This window comes from Corylus avellana, chromosome ca2, assembly GCF_901000735.1.
Source record: "Corylus avellana chromosome ca2, CavTom2PMs-1.0".
Lineage (NCBI taxonomy): Eukaryota > Viridiplantae > Streptophyta > Magnoliopsida > Fagales > Betulaceae > Corylus > Corylus avellana.
The window spans coordinates 32,457,988-32,466,793 of NC_081542.1; the positions used below are offsets into that span (position 1 = coordinate 32,457,988).

At 39.4% G+C, this 8,806-nt stretch overlaps 1 pseudogene; it reads left to right on the forward strand.

Annotated features, from left to right (window-relative positions):
- Window positions 1–1,016: 1,016 nt before the first annotated feature.
- On the forward strand, window positions 1,017–8,352 carry LOC132169621 (pentatricopeptide repeat-containing protein At2g22070-like; annotated as a pseudogene).
- The last annotated feature ends 454 nt before the right edge of the window (window positions 8,353–8,806 follow it).

The following is an 8,806-nucleotide window of genomic DNA, read 5'->3' on the forward strand; positions in this document are numbered from 1 at the left end:
TACATGATGTTTATACCCCTGACTTTTGTATAAAATTTCAACTTTCAAAACGTTATTTTATTTTTATTTTTAAATGAAAATCAAGGACATTTTCGTCTTTTTTGTATTTTTAATAGCTAAAATTAACGAAAGGGTTCTAATTGAGAGTAATTGAAAGTTTAGGGGTCCAAAATGAGAGATTTGGAAGTTCAGAGATTCGTAAAATCGGGTGGAAGTTCAGGGAGCCAAAGTAAAGTTTTCCCTTAATTTTTAAATTATAGGAGAAAATACACTTTACCGCTTGAATTATCCATCTATTTATACTTTTAACCCTAATGTTTAAAAAGTGACACTTTACCTCCCCAAACTTCCAAATTGTTGCAATTCGACTATTTTTCCCAAAATGCCCACATCCCAAGTTAAAAACAAAAAAAACAAAAAAACAAACAAATAAAAACAAAATAAAAAATTAAGGGGTGGCCGAAGCCACCCCCAGGCCCAATTGGGGTGGCCGGCCACCCCTTTATTTTTTTATTTTTTAAAAAAACTTTAATTAAAAAAAAAAATTGGGATGGGGGCATTTGGGAAAAGAAAAAAGTCATAATGGTCGAATTGCAACAATATATTTAGAAGTTTGGGGGAGGGGGGGGTAAAGTGTCACTTTTTAAACATTGGGGTTAAAAGTGCAAATGGGTGGATAATTGGGGGGGTAAAATGTATTTTCCCCTCAATTGCAAATATATTTTGAGCCACTTGTTACGAATAATTGTTCAGGTAACACTAGTTAATGAGAAATGTTAGGGTTAATAAGTTTATCATATTTAGTCTATATTCTCTTATAAATTCAATTGATCAACTCTTAGATTTGTGGGGTTCACCATTGATTTATGTGAGGTTCCCATAAGTCCATAAATCAAATGGTTGATTGTGAGAAATTATGAGCCAAATATAGAAAAAATATTGACCTCTAACTTTTTTCTAAAGATTATATTAAATGGAGACCACACTTTATAAAGCGGAGATAAACCATTACTAATATTCTTGCTTCATGTGCCACTATTGAAGCTTTGGATATTGGTAGGAAGGTTCACTCATTCTTCATTAAACATGGGCTTGGTAGATGTATTCCTATGGCAAATTCCATGCTAAACATGTATGTTAAGTGTGGTGATTCAATAACAGAATTTTATTTATTATTTTTTTTTTTGATAGAATGAGGTTGAGGAACACGTCATCATGGAACATTATGATTTCATTGCATATGGAGTCTGCTTGGGTTGACCTGGCTCTTGGCCAATTCAAACAGATGGCATAACGAGATGTAGTTTCATGGAATTCAATTGTTGCAGGTTACAACAACATGGTTTTGATGTTGAAGCGCTGGAAATCTTCTCAAACATGTTGAAGGATTCTTAACTAAAGCTTGATAAGTTCACATTGACAAGTGATTTGTCAGCCTGCACCAATCTTGAGAAGTTAAATTCTGGGAAACAAATCTATGCCTACATCATTAGAACTGAGTTTGATACCACTAGGGCAGTTGCAAATGCTTTGGCTTCAATGTATGCTAAGTCCGGTGGGGTTGAAATTGCAAGAAAGATTGTGGAGCAAAGCCGTTCTTCAGCTTTCAATGTTATAACTTTTACAACCTTGTTGGATGGCTACATCAAGCTTGGGGATATAAACCCTGCCAGACAGATATTTGACTCATTAAGGGACCGCGATGTGGTTGCATGGACAACTATGATTGTAGGTTATGTGCAGAATGGCTTGAATAATGAAGCTTTGGAGCTTTTCAAATCAATGATCAAACAACCACACTCAAGCAGCCATGTTAAGTGTAAGTTCAAGCTTGGTTTTTTTGTATCATGGCAAACAAATTCATTTAAGTGCCATAAGATCATGGGAAGCATCATCTGTTTCAGTGAGTAATGCTCTAATTACCATGGATGCCAAAGCTGGAAGCCTTAACAATGCAAAGCAAGTATTAAATCTAATACCGAATAATCGAGATACTATCTCTTGGACGTCCATGATTAGTGCTTTGGCTCAGCATGGTCATGGAGAAGAAGCCATAGAACTTTTTGAAGAGATACTGGTAGTTGGTATTAAGCCTAGCCATTTAACTTATGTTGGTGTGCTCTCTGCCTATACACATGTGGGATTGGTGGAATAGGGTCGGAGGTATTATCATTTGATGCAAGATCTACATAAAATTGAATCCACCTTAAGCCATTATGCATGCATGATTGACCTATTTGGGTGTGCTAGATTGCTACAAGAAGCACATGATTTCATAAAAGTATGCCTGCTGAACCAGATGTCATATCTAAAATAATTTAGTAAAGACTAAGAATATGGCTGAATAACTTTATGTATTCAATAATTCATACCGAATGATACATGAGTTTATATAAGGTAATTACAATGTAAATGTAAGGAAAAAATAACTATACAAATTAAGCGTCTATTACACACAATCATCCATGATATTATATGATTGTGTGTTTACAAAACAACCTATAAGATTACATCAAATCTTTCCTTATATGTGCATATCTTCATGTCATAGCAGCAAGGAGAGATGATCTTCTTTCCTTAGCTACATCATTGACTGATGGTAAGGCTGGATGTGATGAATCACAAGGATCCTCGACAGCCGCAAGATCCTTGTCTTTATGCGATTTTACTATGCTAACTGATGAGGATGATGTGGCTGCATAGTCAGTGAGTTTGATAGGTTGACCTGGCAACTTAGGTGGCACGAGTGTGTCATGTAGTCTAACATTCCCCCGCAAGCTAATGGGTGGAGAGCACACTTTTAGCTTGTCTTTGAGAAGAAGAAACCGATTGGTAGTGAGGCCCTTAGTGAAGATATCTGCAATTTGATCAAGGGTGGACAGATATTTAGTGGTGACATCCTTGTTGACCACTTTCTCACGGATGAAGTGATAGCCCGCCTCAATATGTTTGATGCGTGCATGATATACTGGATTAAAAGCCAGGGTTAATGCACCAAGATTGTCACACCATAGAGTAGGAGAGCAATGGAGATAAATCTGCAGTTCTTGAAGAAGCATTCTCAACTAGAAGAGCTTAGCCGTAGCAAAGGCTAAGGATCGGTATTTAGCCTCAGTACTAGATTTAGACACAATTGGCTGCTTCTTAGCACACTAGCTAATGAGACAAGGTCCCAAGAAGAGAGCATAGCCAGTAGTGGACCTCCTGTCATCAGGGTTGCCTGCCCAATCCGAGTCACTATAGGCATTGAGGTCAAGGGAACCTCTAGCAAAGTGTAAACCATGATTGATGGAGCCTTTGAGATATCTAAAAACCCTCTTGGCTGCAGTCCAATGTGTAAAAGTAAGAGAGTGCATGAATTGGCAGAGTTGGTTAACAGCAAAGGAAATGCCAGGCCTAGTTAAAGTCTAGTATTCAAGTGCTCCTACTAAATTATGTATTCAGAGGCATTTGGGAGAGGATCACCATCAAGCTAAGAGAGCTGAGAACCAGTTGGAAGAAGTGTCTTGGCAGGCTTAGCTCCTGTCATATTGACACGGCCTAGGCGATCAGACACATACTTGGTTTGAGAGAGGTGAAGTCCTCCTGACAGGGGCTGTACATCCAAGAAGTAATGCAAAAAGCCTAGATCCTTCATGGCAAAGGATTGCTGCTAGCAAGAAACAAGATGTTGAATTGCAGGAATGGAGTTTCCAGTGACAATGATGTCATCTACATAAATGAGGAGAAAGAGATGCACATTGTTGTGATGGAGAATGAAAAGAGAGTAATCCATTTTGGATTCAATAAATCCAAGAGCAAGCAAGGTAGCAACAAGCTTGGTAAACCAAGCCCTAGGTGCTTGCTTGAGTCCATAGATAGCCTTTTGAAGTTTGCAAACATGGTTAGGGAATCGGTTGTCAATAAAACCTGGTGGCAATTCCATAAAGATCTCCTCTTGTAAATTACCATGGAGGAAGGCATTGGAGACGTCCAATTGTCTAGTAGGCCATTGAAAGTGAACTGCCAAGGCAAGGATAGCTCGTATGGTTGCAGATTTGACCACATGACTGAAGGTTTCAGTGTAATCCAGACCATCTCGTTGTTGAAACCCCTTAGCTACAAGTCGAGCCTTAAATCTGTCAAGAGTGTCGTCAGCTTTCTGTTTCACCTTAAAAACCCATTTATTAGTGATAACATTGTGATGAGGTGGCCTAGGGCAAAGGGTCCAAGTTTGATTGGCTTGGAGAGCTTGGAATTCTTCCTGCGTGGCTTGTTGCCAGTGAGGAGATTTGACTGCTTGGGAAAAACTAGTGGGAGCAGAAGGGAGGTGTGACAAAGGAGCATTAGAATGAAGGGCCATTAGAGGATGTCTAGTGGATAGGAAGAGCTTGTAGTTGGGGAATGTTTTGGATTTGCGAGTGCTATCCTGAAGTCTGGTGGTCATGGGATGATAGGGTATAGGAACAGGTGCTTCGATTGAAGGAGAAAGAGATGTTTCTGTTGCAGTGGCTGGAGTTGCTATAGCTGGTGATACAATGGAAAGGGAAGATGGTTCCGTATGAGAGGTTGTGGGGGAGGTTGAGGGTGAGCTAGGGGCAGCTGTATGGATGAATTCAGTGGACACAGCTTTAGTGACTAAATCAGGACATGCAGAGTGAACAGGCTATACTAGAGGTTCAACAGCAATAGATTGAGGAGCATGTGTGGCAGAGATAGAATGTACTAAAACAGGAGTAGAAGGATTTACCTTGGTTGGAGCAGATTCATTTGCAGAGGGCTGCAGTGGAGTGGACAACCAATCTTTTGCTGGATAGGTAGTCTCATCAAAAACAGCATGTCTAGTGATGATGGTCTTTTTGGATAGGGGTTCATAACATCTGTAGCCTCTGTAATTAGAGTAGTAGCCAAGAAAGATGCATTTCTTTGATCTATACATCAACTTGTGAGCATTGTAAGGTCTGAGAAGATAACAAGCACAACCAAAGACTTTGAGGAGAGAATAATCAGGCTGTTTGTGAAGCAATTTGAAGTAAGGAAAGTGATTTTTCAGCACGGTTGTGGGAAGTCTATTGATTAGGTAGATTGCAGTATTGAATGCATCAACCCAATAAGAAAAGGGAAGGTGGGATTGAGCTAGTAGGGCTAAACCAGTATCCACTATATGCCTATGTTTCCTTTCAGCAAGACCATTTTGTTGAGGGGTATGAGGACACGAAATTCTGTGGAAGATACCATTTGAACTTAGGAGGTGTTTGAATTGATTGGAGGTGAATTCCCCTCCTCCATCAGATTGAAAGGCCTTGATTTTCTTAGACAATAAGTTCTCTACTAGGCTTTTGAATTGTACAAAACATGCAAAGGTATCTGATTTGTTATGCATTGGATAAATCTAGGAAAACCTTGAGTAGCTGTGAATGAAAATCACATAGTAACGACATCCATTAAGAGAAGGAATTGGAGAACACCATAAATTAGAATGTATTATTTCTAATGGTTGGGCAGTTACATTATTAGAATCAGAAAAAGGAAGACACTTAGACTTTGCTACTTGACAAGGTTCACACAAATTTTCATTTGAGATAGGACCAAGTACAGGTAGGTTTACAAGTTGTCTGATTTTATTCAAAATAGGAGGTCCAGGGTGCCCTAATCGACTATGCCATATCTTGGAGGAGGCTATGACTCCAAGGAATGCTGAAACCTTATTGACTTTATTGGCTGATTTGGGCAGAAAGATTGGATAGAGTCCATCCCTACTTGGCCCTTGCAAAAGAGTCTGCCCTGTGAGGTTGTCCTTCACGAAGAAATGAGAGTCATTTAGTATAACCAGCACTTGTTGTCTACACAAAATTTATGTATAGATAACAAGTTAGCTGCTGCAGAAGGATAGTGCAAAATATGTTTCAATTTGAAGGGGTATTTGAAAGGGTGTTTAGAATTGTACAAAATAGATGAACCTATGTTGGATATGGGCAAACCTGTGCCATTACCTACAGCAACCTCATCGTCACCTTTAAAGGGTTCTTGAAGCATCAGATTGCCTAAGGCAGCCGTGACATGGTTGTTAGCTCCACTGTCAGCAAACCAAGGGTCTTCATCATTGTGTTCTGCAGCAAAGGAATGAGTTCGAGCCATCATAGTAGACAACTGTGGAGGTGGATTCTTCCCTTGGTAAAAGTAATCCATTTGGTGATAGCAGTCCAGTGCTAAGTGTCCAGGCTTCCCATAAATTTTATAGGATGCTCTAGGAGAAAATGAAGTAGGAGAAGGGCCAGTGGGAGGTGTACAAAGAATGGATTTCTGTGAGAAGTGATTGCCTCCTGGTCGCCTGAGATTGTTTTGGTAGTTGTTTCTTTGGTAGCCTTTTGGCTGATTGGACTGATATGAATTCCTTGAGTAGCCTCCTGCAGGCTGGTATGAATTCTTGGAGTAGCCCCCTGACTTCCCTTTGTTGTAGTTGTCACTTGGATGTCTTGGTTTTTGAGAGTAAAGGGCAAAATTGCCTAATTCAGTGAGTGGATGTGGCAATGATTGATGGCTATTGAGCAGGATCTCATGGTTGAGTAGTTCACATTGAAATTCTTCAAATGTCATGGATGTTGTTCGAGTGGTGAAGTTGAACAAGGTAATGAAGGTGGTATAGGCAGGATTCAGGCCTCCAAGGATGTAGGAGATGAGATCATCATCTCCTGCAGGCTGTCCTGCAGTAGCAAGCATGTCTAAACAGGATTTGATTTTATTGAGGAATTCTAAGCAAGACTTAGAACCCTGATTGAGAGTTTGCAACTGTCTCTTTAAGTATGAAACTCTGGCCTTGGACTAGGATGCATACCTAGTGGACAGTGTGGTCCAAACTAGCCTAGCTATCTTTAATCCATAGTGGGAGGATAGCATATAGTCTGACATTGTTGTGTTGAACCAACTAAGAAGGCTTTGATCCTTCTTCTGCCAAAGTGAGTAATCTGGATTCACTGTTGTGGTGACTTGTCCAGTTTCATCAATGACATATTTGAGACGACATGTCTCACTCCCATCAACAAGACCCATCAGATCGTGGGTATTTAGAATTGGGTTGAAATGACTTACCCAATTCAGGTAATCTGTAGGGCCATCAAGTTTGGTGGAGATTTGTTGAGTGATACTAGGTAAGGTGAAGGTAGTGGTGACTGGTGCAGGCGATGAGGAGCTGAGGGAGTTGGTTAGAGGTGCAGCAGAAGATGAGGAAGAAGCAGAGGAATTGGCCATTGTTGCAGGATCGAAGAAGTTTTCCTTTCACTGCTTTGATACCATAAAATAATTCAGTGAGGACTAAGAATATGGCTGAATAACTTTCTGTATTCAATAATTCATACCGAATGATACATGAGTTTATATAAGCTAATTACAATGTAAATGTAAGGAAAGAATAACTATACAAATCAAGCATCTATTACACACAATCATCCATGATATTATATGATTGTGTGTTTACAAAACAACCTATAAGATTACATCAAATCTTTCCTTATGTGTGCATATCTTCGTGTCATAGCAGCAAGGAGAGATGATCTTCTTTTCTTAGCTGCATCATTGACTGATGGTAAGGCTAGATGTGATGAATCACAAGGATCCTCGACAGCTGCAAGATCTTTGTCTTTATGAGATTTTGCTATGCTAATTGATGAAGATGATGTGGCTGCATAGTCAGTGAGTTTGATAGGTTGACCTGGCAGCTTAGGTGGCTTAGGTGGCTTAAGTGTGTCATGTAGTCTAACAATATCTTGGGGTTCACTTTTACCTTCTTGTAAGGTTCATAAAAATGTGGACCTAGCAAAAGTTGCGGCAAAAAGATTGCTTCTTCTTGAGACTTGCAATAGTGGGGCCTACTCATACCTAACTAACTTATATTTAGCTTGTGGGAGATCAAAGGATGCTGCTGCTGAAATTAGAAAATCAAGGAAAGATAGAGGAGTAAAGAAAGATCAAGGATTTAGTTGGCTTCAGGTACAGAACAAAGTCCATGTCTTTGGGGTCGAAGATGGGTTTCACCCACAGAAAGATGCCATATACAATATGATGGAAAGGATCTGGAAGTAGATAAAAAAGATGGGTTTCATTCCTGATACTAAATCAGTACTACGCGACCTTGAGCAAGAGGTAAAGGAACATATGCTTAGACATCACAGTGAAAAACTTGCGATTGCATTTGGGCTATTAAGTACTCCAGAGAACATTACCTTGAGAATTATGAAGAACCTTAGAGTATGTAATGATTGTCATTCCACCATAAAATTTATCTCCAAGCTTGTGGTCAGAGAAATTATTGTGAAAGACTCTACTCGTTTTCACCATTTCAAGGATGGTTCCTGCTCTTGTCAAGATTATTGGTAGCCCAAAAAAGATGGGATTTAAAAAGAAAAAGAATCTGATGGTGAAGTGAGCAAAAATTTCATGTATGTAGCATCCAAAATGTTGATGATCGATGTAGAAAACAGGTGTAGCTTTCCTTATATGTTATTCTGTAAAGCTTTTCGCCCCCTACTAATATTACTTTCCATTTTAGTTCTGCATCATGAGCATCGGAGGATGCTTTTGGAATGAACATGTTGCTGTTCTCGTGGCCATGAGAACGTTATGTAATTGCTTGTGCTAGGTTGCTGTATCTTGAAGATGCAATGCAACTGTTTTGACACAATGGATATTTCCAACCACTGTATGGCATTTATTGGGACATCTTTATGCTCGAGCCAACCTGTGAAGTATATGAAATCTGGTATATACTTACATTTATCTTTTAGTATTTCTACTATTGACACCAGCGTTCTTGTTGTTATATTACTCTTGT